The 18,688-nt window shown below is 39.2% G+C and overlaps 1 protein-coding gene across 6 annotated transcripts in view; it reads right to left on the bottom strand.

The window, feature by feature from the left end:
- Positions 1 to 18,688, bottom strand: part of armc8 (armadillo repeat containing 8) — a 133,500-nt gene that overhangs the window by 111,946 nt on the left and 2,866 nt on the right. The gene's annotated exons all lie outside the window — the stretch shown is intronic.

Here is an 18,688-nt window from a genome sequence, read left to right as displayed (position 1 = left end):
GAGGGCTGACTGTATATGCCAATGATTTTAAACCCGATTCTGATCTGTACATACTATTAACTTTCTAGTAAAGAGGGAGCTAATTGTGATTCAGCTATAATCATTAATACCTTTCGCCAAAATTAAAATTAAAATAAAAAGCAGTTGCTGGAAATGTGAAACACAAATAGAAGGTGCCGTTCTCATCAGATTGGTTACAACCTCTATAGAGAAACAGATTTAATGCTTCACATTAATCACCCTTCACCAAAACTGGAGAACTGTGCGTTTGTTTTACACTGCAGAGAGATGCCAGCTGGTGGGAACAAAAGGCATGTCTGTAATAGGATGGAGACCAACACTGCCCAGGTGCAATAATGCTTTCAAAGTCATTGCATAAGCAACATGACAAGGCACATGAGCAGGTAGAAAGTAAATAAAAGCAGGAGAGTATACAGGAACCATGAGAGACTGAACATTGTAGCTGGTGGAAATTAAAGACAAAATGTTTGAAGTACCCCGCAAATAAGCAGCATCTGTGGGGAGGAAAAGAAATAAGATATGGTGAATGATTTTACATTAGATCTGCAAAGGTACAGAAGATATCGGAAGTGGGATGGAGAACAGAAGTAACAGATAACTGGAAACCTTTGCACACTGACCAGAAGCATACAGCAAAGCATTTTGCTTTCTCCAGTCCAGAGGACCACATTTTAGTTACTGAAAACAACTCATTAAATAAGAAAGTCTTAGGTCTTTGTTGCTTCACCTCAAGGGGTATTTGAGTCCCTGGCATATGGGAAGAAACAAGTTAAAAGGGCAGATCTGTTGCATCTTCTGTAGTTGCACAAAAAAGTGCTGCAAGAAAGCCAGCAATTGACAGGAATGGAAGATCAAACTAGGGATTGAAAGCAGGTAGGAAGATATATCCAGCAGTGGGATCTCATTCTGGGAAATACGTAGCAGTAATTATGGAAAACAATCCTGTAAATGCAAAGTCTGGTTGGGGGAAGGCAAGGACAAGGGAACACCACAATTGCTATGGGTGAGTAGAGCAAAGTGAGAATGTGAAGAGGGTAAGGGGTACGTGTAGAGGGGGTGGGCGAGGGGTAAGTGCAGCAAAATATGTAGACAGGACGAGAGAGAGGTACGTCATTGGGGAAGTAAGGAGAGGTAGCTAAAATAAGGTGCCAGGCCAGATGTGGAGACCACAAGGAAAAGGGAACCTACAACCACAAGACAATGTGCTTGGCAAAATATTTTAAGGATACCTATTTCAAGTGTCCTGAAGTATGTCAGTATTAATTCTAGGTATTACACTTTAACCTTTGCTAAGTTCTGAGTATTTCGCATGCTTAGCTATGCAACAGCCAATCAATTGATGAATTTGAATCGGTAACCATATTTGCGAATGTAGTACCCTGCTTTTGGGTATAAGTATGACCTTTGTAAACCGACAAATTGGGAGTTGGCTACCTTACGCCCGAAGTGCGTGGGACTGCGAACTCCTTTCTGAATAAAAACCATTTCAGAGGTAATTTCGTGTCTCTGGTGTTTTTCCTCAACTGAGCAGGTAACAGTTACAGGTTGACAAAGCAGAGAGCTTGAATGCAGTAAATAGAGGTAACTGAACTATCAACTACAGTAGAGAGGATGAAGGAAATCATCCCAGAAGGTCCTGTTGTGAAAAGTTTCATTTTTAATCAGTTTTGTCATCCATGCTCTTCTTGTGATGCTGCTTTTATTTATAATTACTAAATTAAATCAGTGCACCTTACAAGCCCTTCCACAAAGGTGATAGCCTACAACAGGGGTGTCAAACTCATTTTAGGTCACGGGCCGGATTGAGCAAAATGCAGCTTCATGCGGGCCGGATCAGTCGGATGCGTGCGAACGCAGCTTTCGTTGCCTCCGTTTTTTCAGCCTGCTCTCATGTGTCTCAGTCTCTGCTATAACTACAAAGTGTTTCACTTTATAAATTCTGTTTCTTATGAAGAAGACTGCCGAATAAACACTAAAAACCCTGAAAACCTGGTACCTGAATAGACTCAGCATTAGCCATATCATACGCCATAGGCGCTTCGATTACTGGGGCCAGCTTTAATAGTAATTAGATATTATCTCGCGGGCCAAAGATAATTCCACCGTGGGCCGGATTTGGCCCACGGGCCTTGAGTTTGACATATATGGCCTACAACATCACACTAATGCAAGGAAACTAAGTAAGTCAAGTTAGAAAATGAGAAATGAAGAAAGCTCTTCAGAGAGCCCTTCGCCATCAGAGGACATTCTGAAGTGTTTCATTAACAGAAAGTGCTTTTGAATTACACTTATTGTGACAATGAAGGGAAGTGCAATTGTCAACTGGTATACAAAATTGAGACAAGAGAACTGTTTTAATGCTGTAAATTGAGGATATGTGGTCAAAGAAAAATATGCATGAGCATGTTCTACATACAAGTAGAAAGTTCACAAAATTAAGAAATTGGGAAAAGACGAACAAACATACACAGACTCTCTAGCATGTCCTACCATTCATTATCATGGCAAACCAGTGACGTAATTCAATGATTATTATTGCCTTTCACCCAAAATTATCCTCAGTTAAGAAAAACCTTTCACTCAGTTTTAAAATGAACAAATGACCAAACTTCCTTTTCCTGAAAGTCTGAAAATTCTTCAACTTTGGAAGTGTTTAGAAGTATTTTCTATCTACATTCCTCTAGGATCTCGATCTTACCTCTGTACTCCCATTTCATATAACAGAGTACAGGAACAGTGGTAACATTTGCTGCATTTCTAATAGTACCTTAAAAAATAATAGATTCACTCCTTATATCTTATTAATTCACTATATCAAGGGTAAGAGCAAAAAAAATGCTGTGGTGGGTTTGGGGAAGAGTGCCAGAAAGGGAATTGGAAAACACAAGCATCAAGGACAGAGTGGGAGCTAAGAGTTATGATAGATCCCACAGGCTAACTGAATTTTGAAAATCTGACTGGGCAGAGGGAATAAAAATCTTAAAATTTGCAGAAGACAGAAATGTCAACACTGACATCCTAAGATTAGAAAAAAATCTGGAGGATTACTGGGACGGGCAAACAGTGACAAAATTTGATCTAGTCAATTTTAAGAGAAAAAATGAAATGAGGGTAAACATTCACTGAAAATCTATCTTCCACATAATTGGGTTCTATCCAAGTTCACTGGGAGTTAGAAACATAGAAAACATACAACACAATAAAGGCCCTTCAGCCCACAAAGCTGTGCCAAACATGTCACTACCTTAGAACAACCTAGGCTTTACTCATAGCCCTCTATTTTTCTAAGCTCTATGTACCCATCCAGGAGTTTCTTAATGGCCAGCAGCCAATTCCACGCACTTACCACTCTCTATGTAAAAAACTTACCCCTGACATCTCCTCTGTGCCTACTTCCAAGCACCTTAAAACTATGCCCTCTCATGCTAGCCATTTCAGCCCTGGGGAAAAGCCTCTGACTATCCACACAATCACTGCCTCTCATTATCTTGTACACCTCTCATCCTCCTTCGCTCCAAGGGGAAAAGACTGAGTTCACTCAACCTATTCTCATAAGGCATGCATCCCAATCCAGGCAACATCCTTGTAAATCTCCTCTGCACCCTTTCTATGGTTTCCACGTCCTTCCTATAATGAGACGACCAGAATTGAGCACACTATAAGGAGTTGTCAAACCTTGGAAATAAAGCAATTAAGATGAATTTTTTTTGTCTATTAGATAGTTGTAATAGATTCGTGATGACAAAAATTTAAAGTTGTGGATATTGAGAAAGGTTGCCAAAGGATATAGCAGGAAATACTGTAGATCAATTGGTAATGAGTGTGGACAAATAGTGTTACATCTGGAAAAGTGTGAGGGCCATGCAATTTGAGAGGCCGAATGTGAGAGGAGTATATACTGTATAAGCATTAATGTGCAGAGGGAACCTGGCATGCCAGTTCATAGCTCCCCAAAAGCGGCAGCACAGCTTAATACAGTAGTAACGGTGGCATATAGTATGCTTATATTCAATAGTCAGGACACTGAACATAACATTCAAGAAGTCATTTTGCATCTGTCAGACTTTGGTAAGGTCACATACGGACAATTACCGTAGATTCCGGACTACAGAGCGCACCTGATTAAAAGCCGCTGGCTCTAATTTTAGAAATAAAATCAATTTTTTAATTGTAAAGGCCGCACCGGATTTTAGGCCGCACCGGATTTTCGGCCGCAGGTGTCCCACGTTGTAATATGAGATATTTACACAGAAAGATATTACACGTGAGGATTTTTTTAACTTTTAATTAAATCCATATGGTAACAAAAACAAATACATATTGCAAATGCTTTTTTTCGAACCGGGCCCGTAACGCGGCTACTTTTAAATATACGTTGCGTATACTTCTTTACTGAACAACATTCCAATATCTCCTAACGACTGGTAAAAAATATATATATTGCAGCCTACCAGGAAAAGTTATTGATCACCTTTAACTTAAAAGCAGCGTTCGCTCAGATCCAAAGCCGCTCGCGTAATGCGCTCCCTCCCTCCGTCCCGTTTCATCGCAAACCGGCATTTTCCCACAAGACACCGCGAAACCGGGTGTGACGTCATAGCATCCCGCGATGTAGTACAGAAAACAAATATAGTTAAAACTCTTCTAACTTTAACTAGAAAATGAATTACTAAGCGAAAATATTATAAACTAAGTAACTGCCATAAGGCAGCACAATGCTTCGAGTGTTTTCCATGTTGATGAGGGTGAGTACAAATGACTGATTTACAATAATTTAATTGTGAAAGTGCGCTTGATTTATCGTACAATTTCATTGGACCTCTGTGAACTACTCATCAATTTTATTGGTCTACTGTTATGAGGCAAAATGTTTACGAGGCGGCATGAAAAAAAACCATGTATTAGCCGCTCTGGATTATAGGCCGCAAAGTTCAAAGCTGTTCAAAATGTGGGAAAAAAGTAGCGGCTTAAAATCCGGAATCTACGGTATGTGCTATTTGGTCATCACCTACAGGAAAGATGAGTGGGCTATGGCAAGGTTCACCATGACATTGCCCAGCTTAGAGAGTATTAGATGGATCAAAAGGTTGGACAAACTTGGACTGTTTTCTCTAGAGCTTCAGAGCAGGAGAAGCAACCTGACAGAAGTTCATCAAACTCTGTGAGGCACAGATAGGATAGACAGAGTTCTTCTCCCCAACAAAGGTGGAAATATCAAATATTAAAGAGCAGACTTTTAAGTTGAGAAGAAGAATATTTAAAAGGAGATTTACAAAGAAGGTTTGTCTTTTACATAGGGAATGGTATGTCAGAGGTAGTGGAAATGGAGGTGATAATAACATTTAAAACACATTATTCAGATACATGAACAGGTGGTGAATAAGAAAGAGCAGAATTCAGCTCCTATCAAGTCTTCTCCACCATTCCATCTTGGCTGATTTAATATACATCTCAACCCTATTTTCCTACCTTCTCCTCATAGCCTGATATTCCTCATAGTTGATGAATTTTCTAAGGAAGAATTCATCAACTTCCTCTTTACATATACCCAATGACTTGGCCTCCGTAGCTGTGGCAATGAATTTCACATGATCACTACTCTCTGGCTAAAGAAATTCCTCCTTCATTCTGTTCTAAAGGGACATCATTGTAGACTGAGGTTGTGCCCTCTTGGTCCCAGGCTCCCCTCACTATAGGAAATATACTTTCCATGTTCACTATCCAGGTCAAGATAAATTAGGGGCAGTTAAGAAACTCTTAGGCATGTGGATGATAGAAAAATGGAGGGGCACGTTGGAGGGAAGGGCTCAATTGATCTTAGAGCAAGTTAAAATATCAGCACAACATCATGGGCCAAAAGGGCTATAATATAATTTAGGAAGTATGGTGAGAGATTGAGGGAGATATGGACAGGATTGGTATTGGGAAAGAACCATTTGACAGACACCATTAAAGTTCCTTTAAGAATCCTATTGGAATTATCAGAGCCATAGACTACTACAGTACAGGAGACTGGCACTTGTTCCACAATAATTTTACTATCCCTTTGAAAAAGCTGGTATTTTCTCCATTGGCCTGTAAACTTTTGAGAGCACAATGGTCTTTGCATCTTACGCAGTCAGTTCTTGTACAGATTTACTGAACGACACCTCAGATGGTTATCATAAAACAAAGCAGCAATTTTAAGTCTCAATGGTAAAAAGGACCAAAGTGCTGATTTTAAATCAGACCTTAACAGTAACATCTTCCTACAGTATTATACAAGCTACTCACTGTTCTAACCTACCAGTGTTTCCAAAAGAAAAACAAAAAGAAAACGTCTCAGTGTCTAACTGATGCCAGTATTGATGCTGCCTCTACTCACATCTCCTCAATTTCCCAGACAACGGCCCTCATCCCATCTACCCACCACTTTAACAGGATAAGAGTTCCTCTTGTCCTCACCTACCATCCCATGAGCCTCAGCATCCAGCACATCATTCCCCACAACTTCAGCCATCTTCAATAAGACCCTACCACCAAACACATCTTTACTTCCCCCCCCCACTCTCCACTTTCTGCAAGAACCACTCCCTCCACTATTCCTTGCCCACTTCTCCTTCCCCATTAATCTCCTTCCTGCAAGCAGAAGTACTACAGTGCCCATTCACCTCCTCCCTCACCTCCACACAGGGCCTCAAACTGTCCTTCCAGGTGAGGCAATATTTAATCTGCGAATCTGTTGAGATCGTCTACTGTATACGGTGCTCCCAACGTGCCCTCCTCTACACTGATGAAACCCTTTGTCAAGCACCTTCATTCCATCCACAGAAAGCAGGATTTCCCAATGGTGAACCATTTTAATTCCAATCCTCATTCCCTTATGTCAATCCATGGCCTCCTCTTCAGCCACAACAAAAAGCCACTCTCAGGTTAGAGGAACAACACCCACTATTCTGTCTGGATAGCCTCCAAGCTGACGGCATGAATATCAACTTCATCTTCCAGTAATTCTTCTCGAACTTTCCCTCTTCTTCAATTTCTCACTCTGGCTTCTCTTTTACCTTTTCTCTTCTTCTCATCTGCCTATCACTTCCCGCTGGTGTCCCTCCTCCTTCCCATGGTCCACCCTCCTCTCCTATCATACTCCTCCTTCTCCATCCCTTTACCTTATCATCTCCACCCCCTCCCAACCACCACCCATCACATTCTAAGCTTGTACTCCTCCCCCTCCCCACCCTCTTATTCAGGCACCTTTCCCTCACCACCCCCCTCCCGCTTCTTTCCGGTCTTGATGCAGGATCTGAGCCTGTTTATTGACTGTTTATTCATTTCCAAGGAAGCAGCCTGATCTACTGAGCTCCTCCAGTATTTTGTGTGTGTTGCTCAGTGTCTAACTTTTTTTTTAATTTTATTTAATTGCGTTTTTAAGTAATTACAAGTGTGGGAAAAAAAAGTATATATCCCTTCCCCCCTCCCCTTAACCCCTCCCCCCTAACTTCCCTATATAAAAAAAGAGAAAGCAAGAAAGAAAAAAAAAGAAAGAGTGCCTGGTTGTTGGAAGATCTCCACATGCTCCACGGAGTTCTTAATAACTTTAGTATAAAAAACATTCAAAAAATAATCTTGTGTTTCTCAAATAAATAGACATTAAAATGATTCCTGGGGTGAATTTTCCCCCTTTAGAATTACAAATAACTTAGTTTCCAATTTTCACAGTCCCAGAAGTTTATACCACAAAACTTATGAAATATATGTATCAGGCTGCTCTAAAATAACAAATTCAAAAGCACATTAACTTGTTAGCAACAAATAAATGAAACTTTTTAGCCATCAAGCTTCAGGATAACATACCACTTTCATCAGTTTCTAAAAACAACTTTCACAACTTTGAAACACCATAGCATTTTATAACCCTTAAAGCAAGCAAGTTCACACTTTCGCCAATTAATTTCTACAAACAGCAATTATGATAGTTAGTGACCAAACCATCTGTTTTACTGATAAGTTAAAAAAAAATACACAGGATACTGAGAATATCTTCCCTATTCTTCTTCAAAAAACATGCAGAAAACAGGTCTGATATATCATCTCACCTAAAAAAAAAAGCCACTTACAAGAATTTAACCCTTGCAGTGAAAAATATTAACCTTGAGTTATGTATCCAAATTCCTGGAAAGGAACTTAAACACAACATTCTAACTCTACAATTATATAAATTATAAAAACTATTTTTAAAAATTATCAAATTAAAGACATCTTAAGACTACTGAATTCCATTAAGTTATTTTTTTCTGAAAAGACATAAAAAATTGTTGATACAGTGTTTGACAAAAAATTAACTGAATCTTCTGCCTTGGCTCAAGTTCAATTCTCATCAAAACAGTTCCACCATAAATAACAATATGCAAAAGCATATTGTTCAATTATCACCCTTCATTTAAACAGAGAACAAGTTAATATTATCTTTTTATCATGATTTCTCTATCATACTCTGAACATTTACATGTTTTAAACACTGTAAATGAATCCAATATTAATTACTTTACTGATTTCTTATTTTGGAACATTTCTTTCAGCTCAAAATGCTAAAGGAATAGCAAGCCAACCATGGCAAGCAATTCCAAGCCCAAGATCTGGTAAAAGTTTAAAACTCAGCAACAAATAGCTAAAAGATGGATTAAGAGCACAAAGAGCATGAGTATGAACTAACAACAAAAATAACAGTGGACATTTAAAGCTTCTACAATGTAATGAAAATAAAGCGATTCATGAAGACAAGTGAAAACAGGGGAATTTGTAATGAAAACAGGAATATAGTATTGCTATTAAATATCTTCTTTGAAAAGCACAAGGCAAATTTCCCAAAAATACTAGAACTGAAAGTCGAATGAAAAAAGGAGAAATTGAAACAAATTTGTATCAATTTTTTTAAAAATTGCTGGAGAAATTAATGGAGCTAAAAATTGGATAAATCCCCACTGCTCCCTAATCTGCATCTCAACAGTACTCAAGTGAATGAACTGGTTGTCAGCTTTCAAAATTCTATGCATCACGAACAGGTTGGTGGGCACCATTATTTTAAAAAAAGTAAAGAAAGAGAAAGCATAAATTACAAACAGTTAGCCAGTTATCAGTAGAAAGGAAAATGTTAATTTTCAAGGAACAACACACACAAAGTGCTGGTGGAACACAGCAGGCCAGGCAGCATCTATAGGGAGAAGCGCTGTCGACGTTTTGGGCCGAGACCCTTCGTCAGAAATTTTCAAGGAAATTTGGTTCTTGAACCAATCAGCACAACCCTAAACACCAGAATTTAGCACCACTATGGACATTTGATCACTGCACTAAAATGGACTTTGTTTTATTTTCATTCTAATTGTGTTCTTTCTTGTTAAAAAAGGTGTTTAATTCATGTTTTTCTTGTGAACGCTGCTTATACAATACTATTACCTGTGATGCTGCTGCAATTAAGTTTTTTACTGCACCTGTGCATACGTGTACTTATGCAAATGACAATAAACTTGGCTTTGACTTTGCTTGAGTTTATAATAGAGGATATAACAGAAAACATTTATCAATGGGATTGTAGAGTAAACACAGACATAGAAATGGAAATCAAGTTCAACAAACCTATTGTATATTCAAAGTTAAAAGTAAATTTATTATCAAAGTACATATATGTCACCATTCACAAATCTGTGGTTCATTGTCTTGCAGGCATACACAGTAAATCCAAAGAACACAATAGAATCAATGGAAGATTACACACAACAGGACAAACTATCAATGTACAAAAGAAAGCTGCAAATACAAAAATTTGATTGATAGATAAATAAACATGAGATGAAGAGTCTTTGCAATTGAGTCCACAGGTTGTGGGAACAGTTTAGTGATGGGGTGTGTGAAGATTAGTGAAGTTATCCTCTCTGGTCCAAGAGCCTGATGGTTGAGTGCTAATACTTGTTCCAGATCCCAGTGGTGTGGCCTGTAGTTTCTTTCTCATGGCAGCAGCTAGAAGTGAGCATGGCCTGGATAGTGGGGGTCCTTGATGATGGATACTGCTTTCCATGTAAATGTGCTCAATAATGGGCTGGGCTGTATCCACTACTTTTTGTAGGATTTTCTGTTCAGGGGCATTAGTGCTTCCATACCTGGCCATAATGCAACCAGTCAATATACTCTCCACCACACATCTATAGAAGTTTGTCCAAGTTTCAGATGTCATGACAAATCTTCACAAACTTCTAAAGTAGAGATGCTGCCATGCTTTCTTCGTAATGGCATTTACATGGTGGGTCCAGGATATATCCTCTGCAATGATAACAGCAAGGAATTTAAAGTTGCTGACCCTCTCCACCTCTAAACCGCCAATGAGGACTGGCTCATGGACCTCCAATTTCTTCTTTCTGCTCCTTGGTCTTGCTGATATTGAGAGAGAGGTGGTTGTTGTGGCACCACTCAGCAAGATTTTCAATCTCCCTCCTATATGCCGATTCATCGCCACCTTTGATTTGGCCAACAACAGTAGTATTGTCAGCAAACTTAAATATGGCATTAGAGCTGTACTTAGCCTCACAGTCATAAGTATGACATGAGTAGAGCAGGGCACTTAACACCTAGTGTTGTGGTGCACCTGTGCTTTTGGAGATTGCTTTGCCCATCCAAACTGACTGGGTCCGCAAGTAAGGAAACCAAGGATCCAATTGCACAAGGAGGTATTGAAGCTTATTTATTAGTTTGAGGGGATGATAGTATTGAATGCCGAGCTGTAGTTAATAAAGAACTTTCTGGTGTATGCATCTTCACTGTCCAAATGTTTAAAAGTTGAGTGAAGAGCCAATGAATTGGCATCTGCTATGAACCTGTTGTGATGGTAGGTGAATTGAAGCAGATCCAAGTCACGTCTCTGGCAAGAGTTGATATGTTTCATCATCAGTTTCTCAAAGCCCTTCATCACAGTGGATGTGAAGTACTGTATATTTTTGAGGATGTAACTGATAGAAAAGATAGAGAGCTTGGATGAAAATTTTGTTATGATCTCACAAATGAGGTTAGTGTGAAATACTGAAGTTCTTGACATTGGGGAATACTTTAGCATGGACTGCAAATTCATTGATGGCCAGAAAATAGAGAAAAGCAATGATGAATCTTTCTCGGCATGGCAGGTGGTGACCAGTGGGGTACCACATATGTACGAGAGTAAAGAATGTATTATTTCTAAGATTGCCAACAGCATGAAACTGGTTTTGTGAGAATAATGATAAAAGGCTTCATAATTTAGATAAATTGACTGAGTGGGTAAACACATACCAGATATATTATGTGGATATTAAGTAATGTAAATTATATTGTGAAGTTACCCACTTTGGCCAAAAAAAACAAACCAGCAAATTATTTAAATGGTGACAGCTTGGGAAATATTGATATACAAAGGGATTTGAACGTTCTTGTACATCAATCATTGAAAGTGAATATACTGGTTCTGAAGCTGTTAAGTAGCAGGTGGCCCTTCTGATTAGTGATCAAGGCCAAATGGGCATACAAAGTACATTGGTATTAAATGTTTTTAACTAGTTTATTAAAATTTGATTTGGTACTTGCTAAATTGGATTAGTATTTGGTATTGACAAAACTACTAGGTGTATATCTTCTTAACTGTTATTGCTACAATCTGCAGCCTGTAAATTCTCTTTTAAGAAATGCAGTATTGAACCATCTAAATGCACTAGTGATCCTACAACCTCCTGAAGGACTCAGTGAACTTGCCTCTTAGTAATGCATGTATAGCCCCTTGAAGCAAAGGGACGTGTGTCATAGAAAGCACAGAAAAAGCGGACTTCAACCCAGGCTGAAGCTAGAGCAAACTTGACCAATGTTACCTAGCATTTTGCTGGTTAACATGGTCACTGGAGGGCAAGATAGAGAACCTAGGACTAGAATGCTGTATGAGTAGCAAATGAGGGGTTACTGCTTTCTCCATTTCACTGAGAAATGGCTGATCCCCGAAACCCCAGATATGGTAATGTAGCCTGAGGGGTTCTCAGATCATCAGATGAACTGGACATCAGCATCAGGAAAAGGTGCATCTGTTTCATGAGTAACACATTATGGTGCTCGAACGAAATGGTCGTTCAACTCTTGTTGTCCTGACCTGAAACATCAATAAGTGCCAAATGCTCTACTTACCGAGAGTTCTCCGCAATAATGCTGACTGCAGTTTACATATTACCAAAGGGAAATGTTAAACAAATACATGATATACTGAGCACCATCAGGCTTGCTTGAAGAAATCTCTGCCCAAGTACCATCAGCACATCATCTTCAGCACCAGAGGGCTCAACACACTCAACCACGGCTACACAATGTCTAATGCCTACCATTTGATCCTTTGACCTCCTTTAGAGAAATCTGATCACTTGGGCTGTCCTCTTATCAACATATAGCAGAAGCTAAAGAGCAAGGCACCAGACAACAAAAAGGTGGTCGTGGGAGGCAGAGGAGCAGCTACAGAATTGCTTCAAGTCGGTGGATTGGGTCATGTTTAGGGACCCATCAGAACCTAAACAAATGTGCCTTGTTGTTACAGATTTTATAAAGACTCTCATGGACGAGTGAGTACCCACAAAGTCATTCAGTCTTCCCCAACCAGAAGCCCTGGATGAATCAAGATCTGCGATCTGCTGTGGACTAGATTGGTGGCAATCAGGATTAGCAATCCAAGAAAAGTACAAGGTGTCCAAGTATGACCTCCAGAAAGCCATCTCATGCAGAGTAGCAATTCGGGACCAAAACAGAATCACAGAAGGATGGCAACGAGGTTTCACTCCCAGATGAGCTCAATGCCTTTTATGCTTGCTTTCTCCGACAGAACACAGAGGCACCTTCACAAATCCCCACAGTACCCGACAAGCGTGTAATTTCAGTCTCCGAGGCTGATGTGAGATCATCCTTCAGAAGGGCAAACCCATGAAAAGCACCTGGCCCAGGCAATGTACCCGGCCAAGTACCAATCTCTTATTCTACTCAACTGGCTGGAGTATTTACTGACACAGTCAACCTCTTGCTTCAGCCAGCTGAGGTACCCACCAGCTTCAAGCTGGCATCAATCATACAGGTGCCCAAGAAGAACATGGTAACCTGCTTCAATGACTATCATCCAGTAGCACTTACATCCACTGTGATGAAGTGCTTTGAGGGATTAGTCATGAAGCACATAACAGATGCCTTTCACTGGCTATTCACTCAGCTCTAGAACATCTGGACAACAAAGATGCATACATCAGAATGTTCTTCCTTGACTGCAGCTCAGAATTCAACACTATCATACCCTCAAAACTAATCACTATGCTCCAAGACCTAGGCCTTGATACCTCCCTGTGCAACCAGATCTCAACTCCCTCACTTGCAGACTGCAGTCAGTTTGGATTAGCCACAATATCTCCTCCATACTCACATTATTACATACATCCATACATCATTACAGATGCATCACAAGTCTGTATGTTTAGCTCCTGCTCTACTCACTTTATACCTATGATTGTGTGGCTAAGTACAACTCCAATACCATATTTCAGTTCACTGATGGCACCACCGTTGTTGGTAAGTCAAAGGTTACAATTTGCATATTGGAGGGAGATTGAAAATCCGGTTGAATGCTCACTCAACATCAGCAAAATCACAGAGCTACGTATTGAGTAAGTTGGAAGAAGCCAGTCCTCCTTCTGGGATCAGAGGTGAAGGTCAGTAACTTCTGATTCAGGCCAATGGGAAGAGGGAAGAAGAGAGAATGACTGGAATGGGAGGAGACAAGAGAAAATCTGCAGAGGCTGGAAATCCGAGCAACACACACACAATGCAGGTGGAACTCAGCAGGCCAGGTAGCATCTATGGAAAAAAATACAGTCAACGTTTTGGACCTTCTGCAGGTCTGGAGAGAAAAAACATGAGGAGTACTGAATGGGAGGAGTCCTTGATTATATTTTCCCAGTGCAACAGGAAGTGTAGACACAGTCAAAGGAGGAAGCTTGTTTTGAGCGACAAAGCCGCATTTTCAACTCTCTGCAACTTCTTGTGATCTTGGACACAGCAGTTGCCATACCAAGCTGTGATGCATCTGGATAGGATGCTTTTCACAGTGCATCTACAAAAATTAGTAAGTCATTGGATATCCTTAGCCTTCTGAGAAAGTAAAGGCATTTAAGTGTTTTTTTTTGTCTGTAGCACCCACATGGCTTGCCAGGACAATCTTTTGCTGATGCTTACACCTAAGATATTGACGCTATCAAACATCTCTACCTCAGCTCCACTGATACAGACAGGGCATCTACTCACCCCAACTCCTGAAGTCAATCACCAAATTTGTTTTGCTGACATTCAGGGAAAGACTACTGGTCAAGTGCCATCACAATAACAACATTATATTCAATGTCAGTATGACAAGAAAGTTGCAAGAACACAGACTAATTCTCACTGTGTGGTCAGTGGTTGAAAGGTTAAGCAGTTTCAAGTGCCTGGCATCAACATCTCAGACGATCTATCTTTAGTCCAACACATTGATGCAATCATGACAAATTATTCATTAGTAGTTTGAGGAGATTCGGTATGCCACCAAAGATTCTAGCAAATTTCTACAGATGTACCATGGAGAGCATTCTGACTGGTCGCATCACTGTCTGGTATGATCATGCCAATGCACAGGATTCTAAGAGGCTTCAGAGGGTTGGAGACCCAGCCAGCCAGCTCCATTACAAACACAAGCCTCCCCACCACTGAGGACATCCTCCAAAGATAGTACTTCAAGAAGGCAGCATTCATAGAGAAGGACCCTAGTCATCTGCAATATGTCCTCTTCTCATTCCTGCCATCAGGGAGCAGGAGCCTGAAGACCCACACTCAACATTTTAAGAACAGCATCTTCTCCTCAGCCATCAGATTTCTGAAGGTCCTTGAGCACATAAATACTACCTCACTATTCCTGTTTTACAATATTTTTGTCATTTATCATAGTTTCTTATGCCTGCACCGAAATGCTGCCACAAAACAAAAAATCTCATGACTAATGTCAGTGACAATAAATTTGACTCTGAATTTGTAAATCAAAGAGATACAGGAACTAAAAGTATAAAGTTCAGCAATTACAGAATTTTAAACTGTATTTCTCAGTTATATGCACATCTTTCTGTTCCAGAAGCAAAAGTACACACATCTTGTGCCAAATCTGACACAACAGAAACTATAAAACTAAACTATTAAAAGCTTAAAAATCAAATTACAAGACCTTGAACTTAAGGGTAACTCCTGTACGGTAGAGCACCTTATATTCTCAAAGAAATTAATATTCTTGATGCAGTGCCAAACAGAATTCTTGTCCAGTCTAATGAAAATTGTCTTTTAATCCTTATTATTCAGATCATTAGAATACGAGGGGTGATTGATAAGTTCTTGGCCTAAGGTAGAAGGAGATAAGTTATTAACCTCAAACTTTCTGCATTGTCAAAGAGTTGAACTGCACCTGCATGTAACGAGAGCATCCTGGACCTCCAGGTGGTCCATAGCAGGGGTGATTGATAAGTTTGTGAAGGTAGAAGGAGATGAGGAGTTATACAGCTCTCACTACATTCACGTGCAGTTCAACTCTTTGAGTGATTATGCAGAAAGTCTGAAGTTAATAACTCAGCTCCTTCTACCTTAGGCCATGATCTTATCAATCACCCTTGCTGTGGACCACTTCTGGAGGTCCAAGACGCCGACTTCTACAAAGAAGGGATCTGTATGCTCCATGACTGCTGGACTAAGTGTGAAAAATGTAGGAAAAATAAATGTGCTAGGTTTTCTAAAATTGACTCCTTCTACCTTAGGCCACGAACTTATCAATCACCCCTCGTATGTCCCATTTAATTGCACTTTGGTACGTCCTATATTTGGTTCAGCTGAGTTTTACAAGCTCCAGCAAAATAGAGGATGTGCAGACACAAGCTGCAAGTCAAGAACCACAGGCCATTTATCCAGGATCATATTATCCAGTGATAAAGTGGAGGGTGCTGTGGAAACAAAATCAAGTCTGCACATGGAAATAACATGCTCTTTCATTCTAGGAAATGTGCAATTGTTTAAATGCATACAATCCAATGTTTAAAATCAATCTTTAATGCTTCCTAAATGGACAATTGCACTTAAAATTTCCTCTGCAATATCACCACTGAAAAATAACATGTTATGTAAGCATCAACATTTATTCCAAATAAAATTCTCCAAATCTTTGCAAATCAATAATCTTAATTTAAAATTTATGCTCTTTTGAAAGTGAATGTCACAATTTGCTAGCTGAATAAGCAATTTGAAATCAGGTCCACAAAATGTAACTAGCAAATTTAGGCAGAATGAACAATAAACTCAAGAGATTCTGCAAATGCCACACACACAAATTACTTGAGGAAGGCAGCAAGTTATGCAACATCTATGGAGGGAAATAAACAATCATTTCGAGATGACACCTTTCATCAAGCCAAAGCATCGACTGTTTACCCCTCTCCATAGAATAACAATAAATTGTTAAGTTTATTTCACAATTTTACCTTAACCCTTCACTTCCTAATGAAAGAGTATGTCTTAATGTTTCAACACCGCAATCCATTCACTGTTTCAGGATGAAAACGTAAACTCTTATAAAATTAATGCTTAAACCATATTCCTCAGTATAGTGGCAACTCAAAACAACCAATGCTACTGCAGCAGATCTTGCATCTTGCACATGTTGTTATCTTGTATGATGCCCCCTCTGATCAAATCAATAATAACATCCAAAAAGTCAAATATGAATTTGATCCTTTATTAGCAACTAGCAAAACATACAAGCTTGCAGTGATGAAACTTATGAAACTAAAACTAGCAATATTCAGTGTACTGAAGCTGACTTAAGTTAAGGTAAGTGATTTCAAATGTAATTAAGTGAAGTGGTCAACAAAAGATATGACACCCAGTGGTCCCCAGCTCTAAAACTACTAAGAATAAGCATGAATACACAACATTCCCTTCACTTTTACCATGCATCCATCCACATGACTAGCTACTATAGCAAACATAATGAACGCGCAGCACCAAAAACAACACAGATAGAAAACCACTGCATGGCCCTTGCACTCAAACAAAAATCCTAAATCATGCCATTACAACAAATATTCTATTAGACACGAAAGGCAGTTCAAGAATTTTTTTTTAATGCATTAACCACTACATTAATAAATTTGTGGTTGCGTGATCATAAGCATGGGAAAGGGACTATTTACTGCAAATACATTAAGGCATATAGTTTACTCTGTAAATATAGTCTCCATAGGAAGAACGTTTCCAAAGCAGTAATATATAAACCAAACAAAAACATATATGGTTCTCCTGCCCTAGCAGCAATGTGTCACTAGAGTACAATATAGCATTTGAGTAATGGGCTTAGCTCAGATAGACGAGATATACAGTGGTATGCAAAAGTTTGGGCACCCCTGGTCAAAATTTCTGTTACTGTGAATAGCTAAGCAAGTAAAAGATGACCTGATTTCCAAAAGGCATAAAGGTAAAGATGACATTTTTTTTTAATATTTTAAGCAAGATTTCTCTTTTATTTCCATCTTTTACAGTTTCAAAATAACAAAAAAGGAACTGGGTCTGAAGCAACAGTTTGGGCACCCTGCATGGTCAGTACAACCCCTTTGGCAAGTATCACAGCTTGTAAACGCTTTCAATTCTTATTTGGGGTATTTTCACCCATTCTTCCTTGCAAAAGGCTTCTAGTCCTGAGAGATTCTTGGACGTCTTGCATGCACTGCTCTTTTGAGGTCTATCCACAGATTTTCGATGATGTTTAGGTCGGGGGACTGTGAGAGCCATGGCAAAACCTTCAGCTTGCGCCTTTGCTGTGTTGATTCTGTCCTGGCCAAAACATTCCAACACTATCACTTTCCCTAATGAATATCTGAAAAAGCTTTCGAAATATACCACAAAATATCTCATAACAGAAGCCATTTTTCAGGATAAAAAAAAATCTTTTGTCTCATGCTTGTATCTAATGTGGAGACACTGAGTATAATTAAATTCTGTTATCGTATAACCAGATAATATGCTTTAAAACCCACAGTTTAATAGATAGATAGATAGATAGATACTTTATTCATCCCCATGGGGAAATTCAACATTTTTTCCAATGTCCCATACACTTATTGTAGCAAAACTAATTACATACAATACTTAACTCAGTAAAAATATGATATGCATCTAAAAACACCCTCTCAAAAAGCATTAATAATAGCTTTTAAAATTTTGCAGGCTCAATCTTAAACATGTACTGAGTTAGCAAATTTCAACCAAAACCATCAGGTCGGTACCTGATGACATGTCCCAGGATCGGTGAAAAGTAGGAAACTCTCAGGCAACTGACTCTCCTGCCTGTAACCTGGCAACATCACTTGCAGATTAAGAGCATAGAGCAAGTACAGGTGAGGACTTAACTTCTTCAGTCTGGTTCAACAGAACATGAACACCTGTTGCTGTGATGACATACAAATCTGTCCTTTAGCATTACATATCACTTACAAAACAAAACAAAAATCCCTTAAAAAGGTATATATTCACAATCATGTATTCTTGTATTCAATGCTTAGGAAACAAAGTTGAACATAAACAAAATACGGCCCAG

This window comes from Hemitrygon akajei, chromosome 5 (assembly GCF_048418815.1).
Source record: "Hemitrygon akajei chromosome 5, sHemAka1.3, whole genome shotgun sequence".
Classification (NCBI taxonomy): Eukaryota; Metazoa; Chordata; class Chondrichthyes; order Myliobatiformes; family Dasyatidae; genus Hemitrygon; species Hemitrygon akajei.
This window is presented reverse-complemented; position numbering and strand designations above follow the sequence as displayed.